We start from the raw sequence: 21,342 nt of genomic DNA, 5'->3' as shown, positions 1-21,342 counted from the left end.
AAAATATCTTACCCACTGATGTTGGCCAACCGACGCAGGGCTTGGGCAATCTTCCTGGGATTTACCCCATTTTAATAGATGCCAGAACTGTCGCATATTCCGAAAGCTACATGCTTCAGTTAATGATAACCACCGTTCCTCATCCCAGTTAGACTTAGCTTTGTGCTTGGCATCTTTATATGCCTTCCTACAAGTCCTAATTTGGTTATGGTTCTTTTGCTTTATTGCATTAAACAGATCCCCGTGGGTCCGACGACACTCCTCATCAAACCAGGATATAGTTTTCAATTTCCCTCTCCTACCCTGCTTGGAAATAGACTTCTCAAACAGCTTTTTCAACTCCAGGAATAGACTAGTATGGATATTGGTAATTATAGCATTGATATCATCCTGTGACCCACAACTAGTTATTTCTTCCAAAGAGTTAGATACTAGAGATCTAATCTCCTTACGTGCCTCTACATTAACAGATACTTTTGGCCAACGTACCCTTCTCATATCGTTACTAAGTACGACTTCATCTTGGACGGCATTTGGCCTACAACTCTCAAACCCAAGAAAGCTGTGGTCCCTTAAATCCACCCCAGCGGGTCATGATCACTTTCCGGGCGGGACATGACCACCATATCCTCAACAGCATCCCACAGCTTTACATCGACTAGAATATAGTCAATACGACTACTGTGTCTGCCGTTGCTGAAGGTATGTCTACCCGTCCTGTCTGATCGCACTCTACCATTTAATACTCGCAGACCCTGGACCAGGCACAACCCTTTAATAAATGTAGCGGATTGTGTCCATTTCCTGATCGGGGATAATTCAAGCGGTGGAATCCCCCAGGTCATATCTTAAACCTCGGTGAGTAGGCCATCATCTAGACTCAGGGGTTCGAAACAGAAATTAAAATCCCCCATCACAACCGTGAGCCCGTCTACAGATGCGCCTGAAAGGAAGTCGTCCAATAGGCGGAGGGTTGGAGAGACCCTTCCGCCCTGGATGCCCCTGACACATATATTGATCAGAAGAATGTTAAGGCCTTTAGAGGATCTTATACTAACCATTAATATATCAGGGCATTCAATTGGTACCTCCTCTGCTCTTACACCCTCATACGGGTGAACCCAGGTAGTCAAGCCTCCCATAGCACGCCCTCTGAGGCCTTTAATCGCTGGTTTGCTGAAGTTTAAGTAACCAACAAGGAACACCAGTGAGAGTGCCCAGGTTTCCTGGAATGACCAAACATCGCCTTGTTGTATGAAATTCACCCAATCCGGGATACACATACGGGACTCAAGCCCAGCTATATTCCAACTACCAAACTTGGTGCCGCTAGTGACCACCAGGACAATAGTTTTGTCCATGTGGTGGGGGGGTACTACATCCTGTGGTAGAGGAGCTATATTATCATCAGGAGACCCCCTAGACTTTGGTATGTCCTGTAGGGGAACATCGTCACTCCTTTTATCAATTACAGCCGCACCATGAGCTACCAACACAGGTTCCCTGCAACCATTAAGAGACCCTCCATTAGGACCAATCACCTTATCATCAACCTCTGCAATCACTACAGCCTGAACCTCAACCTCAACTTCTGTTTCCAAATTCGTGCCCCTGAGCCCACCAAAAAGAACATACATCCCATTTCCACAGTGCGTTGACCTATCATTTTTATTTATTTTTATTTTTATTTTTTAAAAACCTTTATTTTCAGAAAAGTCATACAAATACAGACCTACAACCCCACAGGGCCGGTCAGTAATAATCCGCAGCAAAGCCAACAAACAGTACAAGGCCCATCAACCCCTGGAAACAAGCGCAAGGTGTACACGTCAATAAACAGGGTGGGCTGCAGTAAAGGATAATAAAAAGGTTCACATTTTGTATTTTAAACAAAACAACACAGAAACAAGTCCGAGGTAAGACTGTTATAGAAGTGACCATCTCCACTAGCAGGGGGGGGGGGGAAGCCAGCCAATAAGGCTGATCTAAAGAAGGATAAATCCTAAGGGGGGGGCGGAAAGGAGGGCCAAGAGTGGACCGGCAGACCGTGTGGTATAGGAGAAGGGCGCATGGAATGCGAGGTCACGGAGACAGAGGGACAGTAGCGGTATCTACGGAGGGGGGGGTACAGATCTCTCCTCGATATGCATTCCACTGACCCCACATCTTCCCCCACTTCCTAGGCCTACCACGGGCGGTATACACCGTTTTCTCCCTAAACATACACCAATCCATACATTCCATCCATGCCGACGCAGAGGGCGCCCTCTGGGACCCCCACAATTGGGCTATATCCCTTTTGGCAATCATGTTGCCGAGGGTGGCCCACCGAGTCTGCGCCACGCTATAATCATTGGGCTCCCAGACGTTCAGAAGGCACCTCCTAGCCTCCGGCATTAAAGACACACCCGTCACCTCTTCCATAATGTCATGCACACCTCTCCAATAAGACACTACATTCGGACACTCCCAAATGATATGGAGAAAAGTAGCAAGCATACCACAGCCACGCCTGCACAACCCATCCAGTGAATAACCCATCCTCATCAGGCGTGGACCCGTGACATACACGCGGTGTAAAATCTTTAATTGCACTAGCCGCAGACGCGCTGGAATCGCGACTTCCTTTGGAGACGACACCGCGGCCTGCCAGTCTTCGTCATCCAACTCAAGCCCATCCGCAGACCAGGCATTGCAGAGCTGTACTAGGAGGTCAAAACGGTCGTTAATAAGCTTCTTATATATAAGAGAGATGGTACTATCGGGGACATGTCCATCAAGCACCCTATCCTCCAGGGGGGAGGATTCTGGGACAACGGCACCGGCCGGAAATACCGAAGCAAGTGCATGGCGGATCTGAAGATAGCGGTAGTATTCCCTATCACTCAGGCTATATTCCCGCTGGAGTTCGGCAAAAGTCTTGGTCCTGTCATTGATCAGGAGATCCCCTACTCGACTGATACCAATAAGATCCCATTTGTCAAACCCCTTCGTCGCCCAAAGGTTCCCCAGCCGTTCAGCCGCATAAAGCGGAGCCGCTCTAGTCAGCTTATCAGTCCATCCCGTGGCAGCCGTCGCACTAATCCAAACTCGTACCGCGACCCCAGTAGGGCCAGTAAGTGTCTTCCTAGCCGTTTTAGAATAAAGCGCCCTATTGTAGTCGCCACCCGGCAGCTGCCATTTATCCATCTCAAATGCAGGGTTGGGGGTAGGTCCATACATGGCGTGGTTGATAGCACTCAACTGAGACGCCCAGTAATAGCGCTTGATGTCGGGCAGCGCTATACCGCCATCATACCAAGGTAAAGTCAGTTTCGATAACGCAATGCGAGGCCGCCCGCTCCATACCAATTGCCTCTGGAGGCCCTCAACTTCACGGAAATAACTAGCAGGGACCAGATCGAGCGTGTTTTGAAGGGCATAGAGGAATCGGGGGAGAGACATCATCTTAAACAGGGCGGCCCTCCACAACGGGGACAGCGGCAAGCCACACCAACCTGCGACGTCCGACCGCAGCCGCCGAAGCGGCGGCAGTAAATTCCTCTCATACCGCACCGCAGAGTCCAAGGAGATATAAATCCCCAAATACTTAAAGCCGTCACGTACTACCGGTATCGGGCAGACACGGGGCAGCAAGGGCAGTTCTCCAGTGAGCGGATAAATACAGGACTTGGTCCAATTAATGGACAGGCCAGAATTTCTCCCAAAGGAGCGCAAAACGTCAAATAAAACTCCCAGTGATTTACGAGGGGAAGTCAAGTATAACAAGATATCATCAGCATACAATGAAACACGATCTTCATATCCCGGGGACCAACTAATGCCCTTAAGCGACGGCTCCCATCTAAGCCACGCGGCAAGGGGTTCAAGAGCAAGTGCGAAGAGCAACGGTGAAAACGGGCAGCCCTGTCGCGTTCCTCTGCCGAGAACAAAGGGCTCCGAGGCCCTGCCATTCACCACCACTTGAGCCAACGGTTGTTCGTAGAGGAGCTGAACCCACCCAATGAAACGCGTGCCGAAGCCGAACTTTGCGAGAGCCGCGCATAAATACGGCCACTCTATTGTGTCAAAGGCCATCGAGGCGTCCAAAGAAACCAAGATGGCCGGCTCACGAAGTGATCCCGCCCGCGCCAGGACGCCATTAAGACGGCGAAGGTTGAGCGCAGTATTACGATGGGGGATAAATCCCGACTGGTCTGGATGTACTAAGTCACCAATCACTGTGACTAGACGATTCGCCAATACTTTCGCGAGAACCTTAGGCTCAACATTCAGAAGCGAGATCGGTCTATACGACGAACATTACTCACGGGGTTTCCCATCTTTGTGAATTACCACAATGGATGCCAATCTCTGATCCCCGGGAAGGAGTCCGAGATCTCGCGATTCCAAGAACATGTGACGTAGATGCGGCGCCATTTTGTCCGGGCACAGCTTATACAGCTCTACCGGAATACCATTCGGGCCAGTGGCCTTGCCTGAACGAAGGGAACGGATAGCAAGCGCTATTTCATCCACGGAAAAGTCCGCTTCCATAAGCTCACGGTCGGACTCCGAGAGGCTAGGCAGCGCAATATCTCTCAGTAGTAAATGCGAGTCCTCCTCCGGCCTGTCGGAGACCGGCGCGTAAACCCTTTGGAAGTGCTGAGCAAAAGCCGCGACTATCTCAACAGGGTCCACAACCCGCGAACCATCCACCCCTTCTACAACGGGCACAACTCTATTCAAACACTCCCTTTTGTCCAACCAAGCAATCAACTTCCCGGCTTTATCACCAACATCATACATTCGCCCCTGTTGCACACGAAACATCATCCTGGCCGCATCCGTCACCAGAGCCTTGTAGTCAGCCTGTTTAAGGGCCAAAACATGCAACTTCTCAGGGGTAACCCCAGATCCCAAATCTTCCTCCAAAGCTGTGATGTCATTTTCAAGGCAAACAATCTCCTCATTCTTACTCTTCCTCGCGCTAGCAATCAAGGATAGGGCCTGACCCCGAATCACAGTCTTATAGGCCTCCCAGAGGGAAACGGAAGAGGACACCGAGCCCACGTTCTCATTAAAGTAGTGGTCCATGCATTTAACCACCGCAGCCCTAGTTTTGGGGCTGCGTAGGTGCCAGGGGTTAATCGGGGCAACACGGCCCTCCGCTCCCAAGGACAAATCAATCCCAAGCCAGAGTGGAGAGTGATCCGAAATCCCCCTAGCCAGGTGACGCACCTCCGTTACGGAGACCATCTGCACCGCTGGCACAAGGATATAGTCAAGCCTCGAAAGACTACCATGCGCTCCCGAGTGAAAGGTGTACTGCAGTTGTCCAGGGTGTAAGTGCCTCCAGCTATCCACTAAGCCCATCACGTCAAGGAAATCACCCAACCATGACTGCGACTTCAAGAGAGCCCTGGGGGGGTTGCGATCATCAGCACCACTGACCACTGAATTGAAGTCTCCACCCATTATCATCATGCCTTCGGGAAAGCTCAGAACCACCCCACCTAAATCAGAGAACGTAGTGGACTGTAGACCTGGAGGGACATAGACAGAGAGTATGGAAATCGTCTTCCCCTCCCAGCGCCCAATGATGGCCGCATATCGGCCACGATCGTCAAGCACGACGTCATCTATCTCCAAGGGGAGGGAGTTACGAACCAAGACACCCGCCCCCCTAGAACCCGTGGTGAAACCTGAGTGCGCCACCAGACGATACCCCCTCCTATTCAGCGCATGGCAAGTGTTCCCTATCAAATGAGTTTCTTGAAGCAAGACAACATCGGGTGAAAGACGTTTCAAATACTGCAAGACTATCCCCCGCTTAACCCTATCGCCCAACCCGTTCACATTCCAACTCAACACCCTCAGCCCCTTACCCCCCATTGCAAAAGTGTACCCAGCTTCCCCCCGCATAAGGACAGTCACATCCAGGAAATCGTGGTTGAAAATGAACCCTCGGAGTAAACAAAAAAACAGAAACCCCCCCGCCCCCAAAAGAGTACCCAACACACACCCCCCCACCCTGCACCCCTGCGTCGATCCAAAGAACCACTCCAACTTGCAGTGTGCCTGTCGCCCCATTAAACTAGTCTACGAGAAGAAAGAAGAACCCCTTAGAGGAGGAAGAGACCCGAACCCTCCCACCCCCGGGTAGACAATATACGTGCGCTTAATAGTAGTCAAACCACTGCTGCAAGTCTATAAAGCCGGTTCCCCCGGCGGGGACTCACTCCACCCGTTCCTCCAGTCCACCTTCAGCACCGCCGGAATGTCCAGATCGATCACGCGGCGTCAGCAGAGCATCAAGCCAGTCACTAGCAACCTCCGGGCGATCAAAAAAGAAAGTACGTTCTTCGTATTCGACCCTCAAGCGGGCCGGGAACAGCATAGCGTACTTTAGGCCCATATCACGGAGGCGTCGTTTCACGCCTGTGAAGCTCATGCGTTGTTTTTGAACTGACTGCGTGAAATCCGGGTAAAAACTGATGGATGCATTGTCAAATTTTGTGGGCCCGCCAGTGCGGGAGGCCTGGAGAATAGCATCTCTGTCCCGAAAATTGAAGATCCTGGCTACAATGGGCCGCGGCGCCGCGCCCAATTTAGGCTTCCCACCTGGGACTCTGTGGGCACGCTCCACAGTGAAGAAGTTACTGAGGCCTTTAGGTGCCAGGTGATTCAGCACGAGGTCCTCAACCAAAAGATCCATAGAAACGGGGTCGGAACGCTCCGGAACACCAATGATGCGGACGTTGTTTCGTCTGGCACGGCTCTCGTAATCATCCAGCCGACGAGCAAACAAGTCGTTAAATTTCCGGAGATTGTGGACTTCAGCCTGAAGGTCCGAAACATCAGTAGTGAGACTCGTTGTTTTAATGTCCAGCGATTTCACCCGCTCATTAGTCTTTGCAAGATCCGTTCTAATGAGGTTAACTTCGATAGCCACGGTGTCGATCTTCAAGGTCAGTGTCTCGTACTGCTGGCCCATGGAGGTCTGTACACTGGCAATGGCGCCCATGACGTCCCTCAACGTCAGGTCATCTGTCGCAGGAAGGTCCTCTCCAGATTCACCCGGGGCTTTACCCAGCCCCCCAGGGGTGCCTTTCGGGCAGGTGAAGTGATCAAGGGTATTAGACTGAGTAGAACCCCCTCGGTTCGTAATCCTGGTGGCCCGCTTCTCGCTCTCAGGTTTACCCGACATGGTGGCAGAGGAATCCTAGCAGACCCCTAGGAGGGCACAGCGAGGCAACCCTCAAGAGATCCGCCGTGTATAGTAGGGAAATGCGAGAGACAGGAGATGCGCTGGGGGCGGGCTGCCAAGTGTGGACCAGCAGTACTGGCAGGCAGGAAGCCACGGAGAACAGCGACCAAAAACGAAACCGAAAGTAGCATGAGGGTTGCGATCAAGTCTCAGTGACCGTTGTTGTTCGATTACCACTCGGGCATTACGGCAACTCGAGACCGTGGGCATCCGCCGGCGTAGGCCATAAATTTCGAGATGCAGTGAGTCCGGCGTCCGGCGGCCAAATCGAATTTTTGAAAGACGATTTCGTATCAGCAGGGCTTCCTTCAGTCAAACCCTTCGTCTAAATCAGGATATTAAACAGGATAGTCGTTGGAGGTGGAAGGGGTCTCGAGAGCCCTGTGCTCACGCGTCCATCTTGGATCCGCGCGAAGCTCCTCCCCGTTGACCTATCATTTGATGCTTCACCATGGGGAGGAACTTTATCTGGGGTAAGAAAAATACCCTTACAATCTAGGTTGGCCTCTAAATCTGGGAATGGAAAAACAAGTCAATCATTAGTGTCCAACCCCGAATATGGTTCATACAGATTGTGCAACGGGATGTTCCAGTACTCGTTAAAATGGGTGTAGTTAGTATGATTGTATGGTATAGGAAAGTGGCTAGAAGGATAACGGCGAGAAGGAAGGGGAAAGGGAGTGTTGGAATTAATGGCAGGGCGGGAAAAAAGGGGAGTGAAATTAGCCATGTTCAGGGGGGGGGGGTGTTTCTACTAGGTCTATGGTAGACCGGGGGTCTAAGCAAAGCCTCTGGATAAAAATAACTTAAATTACGAGTTGAAACACCACCTTCCTTGTTTCCTGGGCACCAATCACTTATGTGAGAAACAACTCTGTGATCCTTAAAATTGATGATCACAATGTCCCCATCTATATCTTTCGGGCGAAGGCCCACCCAATTGCATCTCCTTACCGAGATAATATCTCCGTTTAAGTGAGCCGGGAGGGGTCTATTTGTTCTCAACCAAAAGATGACTTTGTTTTTCAGGTTTACATTGTGTTCAAAGTTTCCATTTGTGATCGGGGGAACACCGGTTAAAAGGATCCCAAAGTTTGCCGACTCTGGAGGTAAGTCCACTATGTTCTTGTGGTTTGGGGATGCTCTTTGAGTAATAGGTTTGATTATGTCTGCCCCTGAGAACATAGTTGCCTTGTTTATAGGTGGAATCGGTTTATTTGGAGCCGACAAGGACTTCTCTTTAGCTGGCTTAGATACTAACGTTGGTTTGGTTGATGTGGGGGGGACATTAGTGTTATTAGAGGTTTTGTTTCCGTTAGTTTTATGAGGTTTACTTGGGATCACAGAGGTAGTACTGGACTGGCATTTCGGTTGGGACTGATCCTTAGAGTTTGTTAAGCGGGGAATTGTGTTCGGATCGGCAGATGCTAAAAGACAATCCATTTTTTCCCCCAGAATCCTAACTCTCTCCATGAGTGGGAGCATATAAGATTTTAGAAGTTGGTCAAAGAGTTCTATAGCCTCTTTTTTGGACATAGGTGGTATCTCATCAGGGAGAGATGGAATGGAGTGGGTACCCGGTATTTCCTCCCTCGCGGGAGGTACAGTTGATTTAGTTTTGGGGTTTACTAAAAGTTGTGGAGAGCCCAAGTGATTGAGGCCTTTTCTTTTAACCCCGCCCTTTCTCCTTTTTTTCCTTGGCGGGGAACGAAAAACCCAACGTAGATTCATGGGCTTAATTCCGAGGTCACTATTGATGTGTCGGAATTAACTCAGTGGGTGCCACAATATCTATTGAGTGATTTGAGAAAGTTGTTTGAAGTTGTGGGGCTATAATCGGGGCAACTGGGGTGTTTAGATCAATAAGGCTATTAGAAACGATAGGAGGGCTATTTGTATTGTCCTCACTATTGTTAGCAGAGTGAACGGAAGTCGTGATGTGGTCGCGAAAAATACTAGGGATGTGATCGGTACTGAATAGATCAACATCTCTGTCCATCCCACCAGTACAATCTGATTCTAGTGTAGTAATTAGTTCTAGTGGGGATATCATTGGTTTGTTTTTTAGGTGTTCTATAGAGCGACGACGCTCAGCACGTTTCTCCGCTAGAAGGAGTTCTTTATCAATTTCCTTGTTTGCCTTCAAAAAATATTTATCGAGTGGCCCAAGGATCGAGACCCCAACACAGGAAGGAAGTGAGCTAGGCATGAATATAGTAAACCTTAGTATGTATGGTGCCCCGGGGACCGACTAACCTGAGTACAACAGAAGGCAGGGAAAGAATATTAGGGACTGGGCCCAGCCCGGCCTCCTTCGGCCCCTGACGGCCACAGACGGTCCTGCCCTTGTCCCGGGCTTCTCCCGGCGCGCACCCGTGCGCTCCCGCGCAGCGGAGATAGCGGGTAATTCTTATAGAGTGTTTGGTTAGTGGGTGGGGCGGGGCGAGCAGGGAGAGCGTCCCAGGTGACAAGGGTTTGGGCTATCAAGAACTCCTGGCAACTGCAGTTTCGAACCCTCCGCTCGCAGCCCTGCTCAGAAATGTGCTCCCACACACACAAGCCTCCAAAGTGACCCCTCTTCCTTTTTCCCAGAGTCCAGGGGTAGAACACGCAACGAAGCGGGACCCGGGGAGCGGGTACCGCGAGGTGTGGATTAAATGCAGAAGTCCGTAATCAGCAACCAAAGTCCCAGCCGGTAAGGAAGGTTTCAAACAGCGTCCCAGCAATCTGCTAAAGGCAAGGCTTTTTATGATCGTTGGTGGGTGGGGCGGGGCGAGCAGGGAGAGCGTCCCAGGTGACAAGGGTTTGGGCTATCAAGAACTCCTGGCAACTGCAGTTCCGAACCCTCCGCTCGCAGCCCTGCTCAGAAATGCGCTCCCACACACACAAGCCTCCAAAGTGACCCCTCTTCCTTTTTCCCAGAGTCCAGGGGTAGAACACGCAACGAAGCGGCACCCGCGGAGCGGGTACCGCGAGGTGTGGATTAAATGCAGAAGTCCATAATCAGCAACCAAAGTCCCAGCCGGTAAGGAAGGTTTCAAACCGCGTCCCCAATTAAACTAATTATACACTATGGACAAAGCATCCTGTAGTGACCCCCTGGTTTAAAGGAAGTGTACTTGTGGAATGTGGCACATCGCAGATTAAATGAGTGGCAAACAAGCAACCCATTAGCACTTCCTGAAGAGCTGTGGTAACATTAAATCAAAAGATGAGAAGCAAAGAAGTGAAAGGTGGGCTTTAAAGGCGAAAATCCAAAGTTAAAAGACTGGTCTACCAGCCCTGATACCGAAGCAAACTCATTGGCAAGTGGATGTACACAGAAAATGTCCTAATTCACTGGAAAAAGCATCCAATGACTCAATCAGACTCAACCATTACCCCATGCAGATCTTTGTCATGGATGGAAGCTGGATGTAACCGACAGTCAGGCAAACCAATGGCAGGATAGAGTGGACCCAAAGGGCCTCTATGTATCTATATGGCTGTAAATGTATGGATGTATAGATTATATAATGTTTTATTTTATTACAAGATCCTGGCAGACATCTAGGAAGAACTTCTTCCAAGAATTATTACACTGCAAATGGTATCCCCTTGGACTTGTCAGAGGCAATAACCAACACGGAAATCATTCCCTACAAGGCAATCTGATATTTCGTGTAACAAAATATTTAACTATAGCATGAATAAAGATAACAATACACCCTTAAATACCTGTTGATTTTTTTAAAATTCTTTTTAAAAAATGAGCGGTGAACATATCCATATAAGTAATGTACAGCATGACGGATTCTCAGGAGTCTATTGACAGTACAGGTATATGTGTGCAAATAAGGGGGAAAGCTGCACAGAATAGAAGAGAGGAAGAGAAAAAGATGGGTAAAATAAAGTATGAAAGGCAAGTGGTGGGAAAAAAACCGTACTCTTCATTGTTCATAGACATGCGGCAAACTAGACAGAATAGGTCTTGGGCAGGGGTAGAAAGTTGTGTCAACAGAATATTGTAAATATAAAGGGGATAACCCTTGAGGATGCTGGATGGTCATGAATGAGTAAGGTTGCCCGTCTCCCTGCCAGAAAAAGGTGGGGTAGGGAAGGGAGGAAGGAGAAGGGTGGAAGGAAGGAGGAGGTAGGGGAAGGCATGTGCGCAATGGAAGAAATGAAAGAGGAAGGGGCGAAAGAGAGAAATAAAAAAGGGAAATAAGAGGGAAGAAAGAGAACAGGATAGAAGAGGAGGGTGGGGTAAGAAGAAAGGGCAATATAGTAGGGAGGGGAAGGAATAGGTAGAAAAAATCAGGGTTCTAGGAGGGAAGGAGCCCATGTTTGTTGGAACACATCCGCCTGGTCTTGCAGGCCATATTTGACACACTCTTGGGACGCCCTCTGAATCATTGCTACCATCCAGTCTACCTGCGAGAGAGGGTTGGGCAATCTCCATTGTCTTAAGATACAAATTTTGGCTGTAGAGAGCGCAGTGTGCAAAAGGCGACGTTGTGAGCACGTAATGTCCGGTGAATCCCTAAGTTCATGTAATAAAATGATGGGAGACGTGAGGGGGAGATGGAGGGGGATTGTTTAACTCCAAATATCCCATACAGAGGTCCAGAAATGCTGTATGGAAGGACAGTCACATAGGACATGGGGAAGGTCACAGTTAACAATTGAACATCTACAGCAGTTAGAATGAGGCAATCATCCTGCGTGTTGTCATTTCAAAGGCATCCAATACCAGTCATGTAAAGTTTTGAAAAGACAACATTTCAAACGTGCTTCCCAAGTACCCTTGTTTAGGGCTTCCAGAGCATCCGACAAGTCCTCCTCTTCAATGGTAATGTGCAGGCGTTCCTGCCATTTCTCGTGGAGACTTCTAAGGAGTGGTTGTGAATATAAGTGGTTAGTAAATGCACAATATGATCCCGACATCACACCCTTGTACTGTCCCCAAGTAAGGAGATAGTCTAATATCAATGAAGGTTCCAATGCCCAGGGGAGTGAGCCCCAGCATCGTCTCAAGCAGTGCTGGTGTCTCCCAACTTGATGTAATGGGAGATCAAATTCCTCACGATGCAGGGCAAAAAACGTCAACTCCCCATTTAATATGACCGTGGGCCATATTTATGAAGCCAAATTGCAATCGCAAAAGCTGAAATTCGCAATTTAGGTAGTGTGCAATTTGCGATTCCATATTTTGCAAATGTTTTTAAGGAGTCCCAAATTGCGATTCCTTAAATGCAATGTAGGAAGCACACAAGTTGTACGATTTTGGCTTAAGTAATCGCAAATTTCCACCAACTTCAGGTTCTTTGAAAAATGCACTTTTTTGCCCTTGCCCTTAGGGCATGTATGTGCGCCACATGTGCACACATGCTTATTTAAGGCGTGCAACAGGGTATCCTATTGACACCCTTGCAACCTTGAAATTGTATTCTCAATTTGCGATTCTCTAATTGGGAATCGCAAATTGAAAATGTCTTCGCGTTCATTCCTATGGGCCTTCTAGCCCATAGGAATGAATGGGAAGGTATTCCTTATTTTCTAATCTCAATTTGAGATTTGCAAATATGGAATATGTAGGATTCGCAAAACATTTAGCAAAACCTACATACATTGCATTTTGCGATTCTCTAATTGTGATTACCTAAAAATCGCAATTTGAGAATCGCAAAATGCGTTTTCATACATATGGCCCCTGGTCCAGTGTCTGAATTCCTCTCGATCTCCAACTAGGTCAATGGAGCTCATGACCATTTATTCGGATGCTCTTGTTAGCCCAAAGTGGGGCTTTAGAGTGCAAACTATAGGTGATGCCTGGAAGACAATGTGCTCGATGTCATGCTTGATATGTAGCATGCATCACTGGATGTGGAGGGTATGTTCATGTGTTGCGAGACCCGTAGAGAAATTCAAGGCTATCATCACAGTTAAGTAGTGAGTGCTCTGTTGCAACCCATTGTGGAGGGTCAGTCATACCTGGAAGTAGGTAGGTTTAGTGTGAAAGATGCTGTGCTAATGAATAATGCTCCAGAGATGGTAAACCCAAACCCCCGAGGGAATGACGAGCCATTAGTTTGACAGCAGCTAGACGAGGACGCATGGCTCTTCAGACAAAGGTTTGTATACAGGTGTCTTAGTGATATAAAGTGCCGACAAAGGTACCTCAATCTGTAACATTCTTAGATCATAAGTTAAGCGAGGTATTGTGACCATCCTCACAGCCTGTACTCCTCCCCACATGGAAAAACCCGGTAGACACCATTAAGCAAATTCAGTTTCCATTTCTGTTATGAGGGGTGACAGATTGTCCGAGACCATTCCTTCAAAGCCTTGTTTAACCAAAATTCCCAGATATTTTAGTTGCGATGATTTCCAGGAAAAGGGGTAACCATGGATTGATGCTTTTGTGGTGCCCGAGGAGAGTGACAGAGCCTTGCTTTTGTACCAATTTACCTTATAACCGGACATGACTGCAAACCCATCAATAATCTCTAGTAAGGCAGGTAGAGAGTGAGGAAGATCCTTAAGAATAAGAAGGATGTCATCAGCATGTAGGTATTGCTTGGATAACACCCTGATATAGGTATACCCTGGATCAGCGATGAGTAGCGAATAAGTGAAGCAAGGAGTCCCATCGCCAGAAGGAACAAGAGGGTGTAGAGGGGGCTGTCTTGACGTGTACCCCTTCAGATTGGGAAAGGGTCTGAAATAAATCCCCCACAATTGACCTGGGCTACATGTTTGTTGTATAGGAGACAGACCTTGAATATAAACTAATCGCCTAGGCCAAAGCGTTTCATGGTGGCAAATAGGTAACCTCAGTCAATGCGATCAAACGCTTTTTCCATGTCAAATGCGAGCGCCTACACGTTTTCATGCATCACTTTTGCAGTCCATAAAGTGTGGGCTGGTGTTTGTAGGTGATTCCTGGAGGAATGGCTTGGAACAAAGCCAACTGGTCTATGGTATATGAGGGATGGAATAACTTTGCGAAGTCGTGCTTCCAAAATTCTAGCCAAGATTATTACATGTCCATTTATAAGGGAGATAGGGCGGTAGCTACCACAAGCAAATGGGTCTCTGCCCATCTTGGGAATGACCAAAAACCACGCTCTGGGCCTAGTGAGGCTGTCTGAACAGCTTCGTGAAAGGCCGCATGTAGAGTGTCAATTGCCTCCTTCCCAGATCATTTATAATACTTCGCAGGAAATCTGTCTTCTTCTGGGGATTTGTGGTATAGTAACTTGGCAATGGCTGTGTCAATTTCTTTTTCACTAATGTCACTATTAAGTCAATCTCTACCTTCATTGTGTGGTGATGGAGATCAATATTCGCGAGGTAGGTAGTTTAATTGGTCTTTGGTTGCCAGGGTCTCAGGGGTGTAGAGCCTCTCATAGAATGATGCAAACGTATTTACTATGTCTTGGGGTTTTACAAGAATCACACCCATTTCCGTCTGTATGGCGGGGATAGCCATGGCAGCCTCATGCTGTTTCAGCTGTGCTACAAGTAATCGGCCTACTTTCTCTCCTTGCTCGTAATGCCTGTCTTTTAGATGCTGGCGGGCATACTCAGCTTTGGATGTATATAGATTAATGAGCGCCATTCTGGCTAGTCCTAGGTGCCGGCGAATGGGAAGAATATAGGTGCATAAGAGAGGTGATTTGATCCTCAAGTTCAGTAGAATGAAAGAATGCGTCTTATTGGCCTCTGCAGCGTCCCTCATCAGCTGCCCATATATAGTTGCTTTCACAGCTGCCAATATGGTCCTACAGGAAGTAACTGATGATTAATTATTGATTAGATAGTCAGAGAGGTGAGAACGCAGTTGGCCATTACCCTGGGATGAACGGTATCTCTGGATGTTCATTCGCCATGGTTTACGGCCTGGAGAGACTAGACCTACATCAAGAGCAAGGAGAACCAGAGAGTGAATGGAGAGGGCAGCTTCCAGTATATGGGACTCACTAGTAATTGCAACTACTGAGTTGGAAATAGGGAAATAGTCTATCATGGATTGGGTGCCATGAGCAGAGGAAAATAAGTTATACTACTGGTGTGTGGGAGGACAAAGGTACCAATGATCCTCTAGTCCATGATCAGATGTTATGTCACCTAATAAATCTCTTTCTACCTCATTACATCTGTCGAAGGGAATCGTCCTATCCAGAACTGCATCACCTGCAAGATCCAAGTGCCCGTCAATGACATAACTGGATGCTCAAATTTTCAATAATATTTAATTCAGGCTAAGGAGATATGAGCGTTAAGCTCCCTTTGGAGCATATACTGAACCAACAAAGTGGGTTCTATCCCCTATTTTTAACTTAGCAAAGGCATATCTGCCATCTGGATCAACCCAGGTTTTGACAGTTGTAAAGGGTAAGGATCTTTGCAAGAGGATAGTAACTCCACATTTTCATGATTGACTCTCCCTGGTGGAGGGGGGGTGTCCTTAAACCGCAATGGATAACTTTTCCTACCCATTCTCATCATAGCTTGGAAAATTCCAAAGCATCCAAGTGTGTCTCTTCTAAAAGGGCAATATCTGCTCTTTTAGTTTGCAGATAGGAGTGTACTTTCTTACATTTAATAAAATGCGTGAGACCATTGACATTCCATGAGACAATACGCAGTGGATGGGAAGAAGAGGGAGCATTCGCTGTCAGGTGTGCATTTGGAGTCAAAGGGGGTTTATTATTAAGAAATAGCTGATGGAGGGAAAAGGAGGTATTAGGTTAGTGGAAAAGGGCACAAAAAGGAAGGATAGAGAGGTAGAAACTGCACAAATGAGGTAGTATCAGGAATAAATGTGGGCAGGACTAAGGGGAGAGTCCGTGTAAGGATAGGGAAGTAAAAGAAAGGAGGGGGAAGAAAGGGAGGAAAGCTCCAACAAGGAGAAGGACCAAACACAATCTCACATGATTTCTAATAAACTGGCGATTTGCGAGAGGGAAGTGTGTTAGCCACTGCATGCACATGGAAGACCAGGTGAGAAGGAGCAGAAGCAAGGCTCTGGAGAAGCCAGAGGGGGGATGCAGAGGTCAGAAGGAACAGATATACTGTGCAGGAAAGCTACAGCAGCACTGGGTAATAGGACTTCTCTCTGCGGGTCTAAATGTTCAGGCTATGCACGTTGGAGGAGCCGCTTCTGGCAGCAGAGTCAATAGGGAAACGCAACTATGTAATACTATTGTTGATGTTGATGTTGAGAGTATTCGGTCCATGTTATAAAGGTCATGTTTAAGACTCAGGGAGGGAAAGGGGAGAATGAGAGAGGAGACAATCAGTATGTGAATGTAGTATTAATGGAAAAGAGAAGATCAGCTAATAATGTATAACAAGTTAACAGGTGCTCAGGTATTCAACCAATTGTCTTAGGCTGTGTCATATAAATTTTGCAATATAGAGAGTACAATCAAACAAGCACTGCAAAATGTAGTGAGGACAGTTAAACAATATCATTAGTACATGTTAAGAAAGGAGGAACATTATAGAGCAAATACTGCTTAGTAGGGAAGCAAGCATTCAGGTACTCAACCAATCATCTTCTTCAGTGGAAGTTGAGTCAGTGAGCTTCAATCTTCGAATAGATGTAAGGAGGTCAATCAGTCACAATTCAGGGCACACCCTCCTCGGATTAAGAGGACTTCAGAGGACAGCGTGCTGTGTCCCTATCTATTTCCTGCATGAGGGCAGCCACTGCTTGAAGGGCCTGTGTTCGATCTCCCAGAGAGCAGACGGGTCGATCTGGGTCTCGATCCCTACTCAAGGAACAGTCTGGGTTGCATTGGGCCTCCCCAGAGGGCATCGTAGGGTTCAATGATAGGAGTTGGGATCCAAGCTCTGGAGAGACAGAGTACGTTCCATATTTTGAGGCGAAAAACTATGCAGGAATTTCTAAGATTCTCTGGGTTAAAAAAACTCCTTCGATATTCCATCTTTGGTCTGCAGACGTTCGGGTTCAAATAGGCAATACTTAATATCAAGCTGTCGTAGGCGGGTCTAAGAGAGAGGAAAGCTTTACATTGTTCATTAGTTTCTTTTGAATAGTCGGCTGCCATTGTGATCTCAAATGTCCTTCAAATGTGTACCGGCCATGAGTGGGAGCCGCTGTGATGAATTGCGGGCCTGTTCAAGGTGTAGAAAGCAGACAATAAGCAGGCGCTGTTGTATAGTTTTCCCTGTGGTGGGCAATCAGATGCAATGGGCTCTCCTTATCTCCAATGGTGGGTTGAAAGTAAGACTGCTGAGCTTTGGAAGGGCTTCTCTGTGAAAGGATTTGGCGTCCAAGCCTTCTATCTTCTCCGGAAAGCCAAAAATGTGGACATTATCACGGCGGCTTCTATCTTCCAGATCTACCACTTTGCTCCAGAGGAAGAGAAGCTCTTGGTCTCAGTCCAGAATAAGATTAAGATGATTCTCTACCCGCTACCACCCACACATTTAGACCATCCATCCCGCTCTGGAATTCAGTAATGTCTGTCCGGATAGATTCAGTCTCAGTTGTGAGGGCAGATATAGAGGTCTCCACGCCCTCCAACTGTCAACCCACAGAAGAGTTTTCCTGAAGTATCCGTTCTATGGTAGAATCCAGTGACGTTTTCATCACAGAGTTAGACAGTTTCTGAGTCAAGGGAATCGTACCATATGTATCTGAAGAGGGACAGCCCTGGTCTAAAGCTTCGGACAGGAGGAGTTGTCTAGCGGTTTTACCGAACGCCTTGCCAGAAAACATCACCGGTTCTCCTAAGTCAATTCTTTTGATGTGTAAGCGCTTTTGTACAGCTGATGTCTCTATGTCGTTGTCATATTTCTAGGTACCTGAGTTTCTGATAAGGCTATCTTCTTTGCGTTTTTGCTTGTCATTGAGAATCAATCCATCTGTGGAGACGGCAGTCAGAAGTGGTCAGTGTGTGAGCCAGTAGTAGTATATATCAGCCACCAATTACGTTAGATATTCCTTTAATGAACAGATCTTCCCAGGTGTTTTCGTCTAAGGCAGAGCCTTGCAAGAAGACCACTGCTGAGCCCACTTGTAGAGGAGTTGAAAAGCAGTGCACTAGTTAACTAACTCACCACTGATGAGTAGGCAATGTGGAACTGGAGGAGAGACATCAAAGGCCGTTAATGGTGTTAGTGTTGTGCATCACGTCCATCGGGCATAATAGCTGACAATACACTCTCTATAGCTGAGATCATTGTTAAAATTAACTCTTAGCAGTCATCCTAGGGTAAATTAGACCATCAGAGCAAGTGTCCTCATTTGTTGCTCGTGAGTATTTCACAGTAGCACAGGCCCAGATTGTCTCACCTGAGGAGAAACACATATGTAGATTTTGTTTATAATTGCAAGAAGCATAGTTTTATTTTTTTAGATAATATTTTTTCCTCTCTTTTAGGAATATGACTTCTCTTTTGGAAAAGAGGGCTGATATGGCAAGACAAAATAGTAGTGAAACAGGGGTTCTGGGGTATGTATGTGTGCATATAATATGTGTTTAAGACAGGATTCAGAGTGATCTACATCACTGGGGAGGCTCTGGAGGTGTTGGCAATCGTAGCTTAGTAGGAGGCCTGAGGTAATGAGAAAGGCTCCTGAGGCCTGTTAGCAGCAAAGACCGCTTCACCAAAAGGAGAAGCCGAATCAAAACACCTCGCTTCACAGTACAGTAAAAAAAAGGGGCGAGATTCTGCTTCAGGGCAGTTGGGACCCTGGATGTACAACACAAATGTCTCACAAGTTCATCGCATTGGCCGCACGTCATGGGCTGCTATCTTGTTGTGCTCTGGGGACATCGACGATCGAGGCCTGAGGTAATTAGAGACGTTCCTGAAGCCTGACGACAGCACTCACCATCTCAACGAAAGTATAAGCCTGACCAAGACACTGCATTTCAAAGAGCTGCTAGGAGCCACGAAACTCAGCTTCAGGATGGCTGGGAAGCCTGGTTCCGTAATGCTCGTACCTCACAAGTTCCTCGCAACGGCTCCATGCGCAAGTCATGGGCCACCATCCTATCATAGAGTCTCACATAACTCCTTTCAAGAAAACATCTCTCTGGGGCATTTGTTGCTAGCAGATCTGCCGTCAATCCATCCTCGATCTCTCCGCCAGTTACGATTAGGGTTTAAACCAGCATAGGATTACCGAGAACCCCTCTTGCCGTCATCCGGGGCTCCTCACTGCGCGGATACTCTGAGATTAAGCAGCAATCTTACGCCAGACCATGCCCCCAGACCTGTTGATTTTAACATATGCTTTTCACAATCAATATGTCAACCCTAATGTGTTTATCATAACCCTTCCTAATAAATTGATCAGACCTATGGCAATAGAAATATTTTTCCTATTCAACCAATCAGGTCTGTAGCTGTTATCACGTCATATGCAACTGAGGCCTCCAGTACTGAGTAGAAGCTTTACCTTTTCATTATAAACAATAAAGCCTGTAACCTTTATCATAGGATTGTCACCATATCAGACCTACAGTGTTATTTCATAAGCCTTCCACAACACAACCATCAGGTATGCTGAAATAAAATTACATATATGTGCAAATTACATTTCAAAATAACAGAGCCCAATAAACATTACAATTGTGCTAATTGTGTATCCTCATGTTTGTTTTTCAGGTGGGGCCACTAGCACTAAAATTCTAGCCTACAACAGTAATCTGTGAGATTCCATGTATCAAAATTTCTGCCTGTAGGCTTTATCCGAGCACAATAACAATTCACCCTTAAAAGCTGTTTGTCTTGAAAATATAATTTTTACAATAAGTAAGTAAGGCCTACTTGATACTTCATAAATTGTCATTTTGGATATGTTATATCTAAATAATCTGTCACAACCTTTCCCAGTGAACTGACAAGGCCCCTATTCTTTACCAACGGCATGACAGGATATACACTTCAGGTCAACAGAAGTGCACTGAAGCTGCCAAGCACCAAGCATACAATTATAAAATTTGAAATATGTACAGAATTACAGTTGGAAAAACAATATACAGAACCTCTCAAAGAGGTCTAACAAGAGTCATCACAGTGAAATTCTACTCCCAGGGTTTGTCAGAGGGGGTGACAGACATCATAACCTTTGCCTACGATGTTCATCAGTGAGATTACGTGTGAGCAAATACCTTTCTACAGACTAACATAATATGACAACAACCCACTGTTAGAGACCTACTGGCTTTGTTGCATGTCTTTCACAATACATAAACCTGTCCTGCTGCCTTTGTAAAAACTTTTCATAATAAACAATCAATCAATCAATCACAACATTTATATAGCGCACTACTCACCCGGAGGGTCTCAAGGCGCTTGGGGAGGGGGGGTCAAAACAGACAAGATGTATGGCATGGGGCATAACATTTCCATGCATACCAGTCAGACCTATGGCTGTTATCATCTCAGGCCTGCAGTACTGAACATAAACTTTCCTACAAAGCAACCATGAGATATACAGTAAAAAAAGTGCAAATGTATATGTTGGAAATTGGGTTACTGGTTAAGGAGTGGGGAAACCCTACTCAAGCATCAACCACATTTCGTGCCAGGGTAAAACACAAGAAAAACCCCATTGACCTATGTTTAACCCTCTGATAGCTTAGCACAACAGCAGTCAGGCTTCATTTAGAGGCAATGTTTAAAGTAATTATGCAACTTTTCAAACAGTAAATATTTACAAAAAATAGAGTAAAATGTAATAAATAGCTTTAGACCATGTGAGAAACCAGGACCTGGTTGCAGTTTTCCCCCACTTTTTTCACCCATTTCGATTACAAGATGCTGGTTTTCTGACTCTGACTATGCCGTGGGCTCCGCTAACCAGACTCAGTGCCTGTGATCTGTGTAAAAGTGCATGGTAATTAGGTATATTTACAATTGATACTGACAACCTACCTGTAAGTCCTTATTATATAGTATGGCATGTAGATTTGGAGGCTGGGTAGATTTAATTCACTTGTGTGTACTATTATGATGCCTGTTGTAATTTTGAAAGCCAACACTGCCATGGAGGCTACTTTTAAATTGAAATTATATGCAAATTCGACACTGGATTAAAGGTACATCCAAAGTCTCAAACTACC

The sequence above is a fragment of the Lissotriton helveticus genome, chromosome 7 (genome assembly GCF_964261635.1).
Source record: "Lissotriton helveticus chromosome 7, aLisHel1.1, whole genome shotgun sequence".
NCBI lineage: Eukaryota > Metazoa > Chordata > Amphibia > Caudata > Salamandridae > Lissotriton > Lissotriton helveticus.
This window is presented reverse-complemented; position numbering follows the sequence as displayed.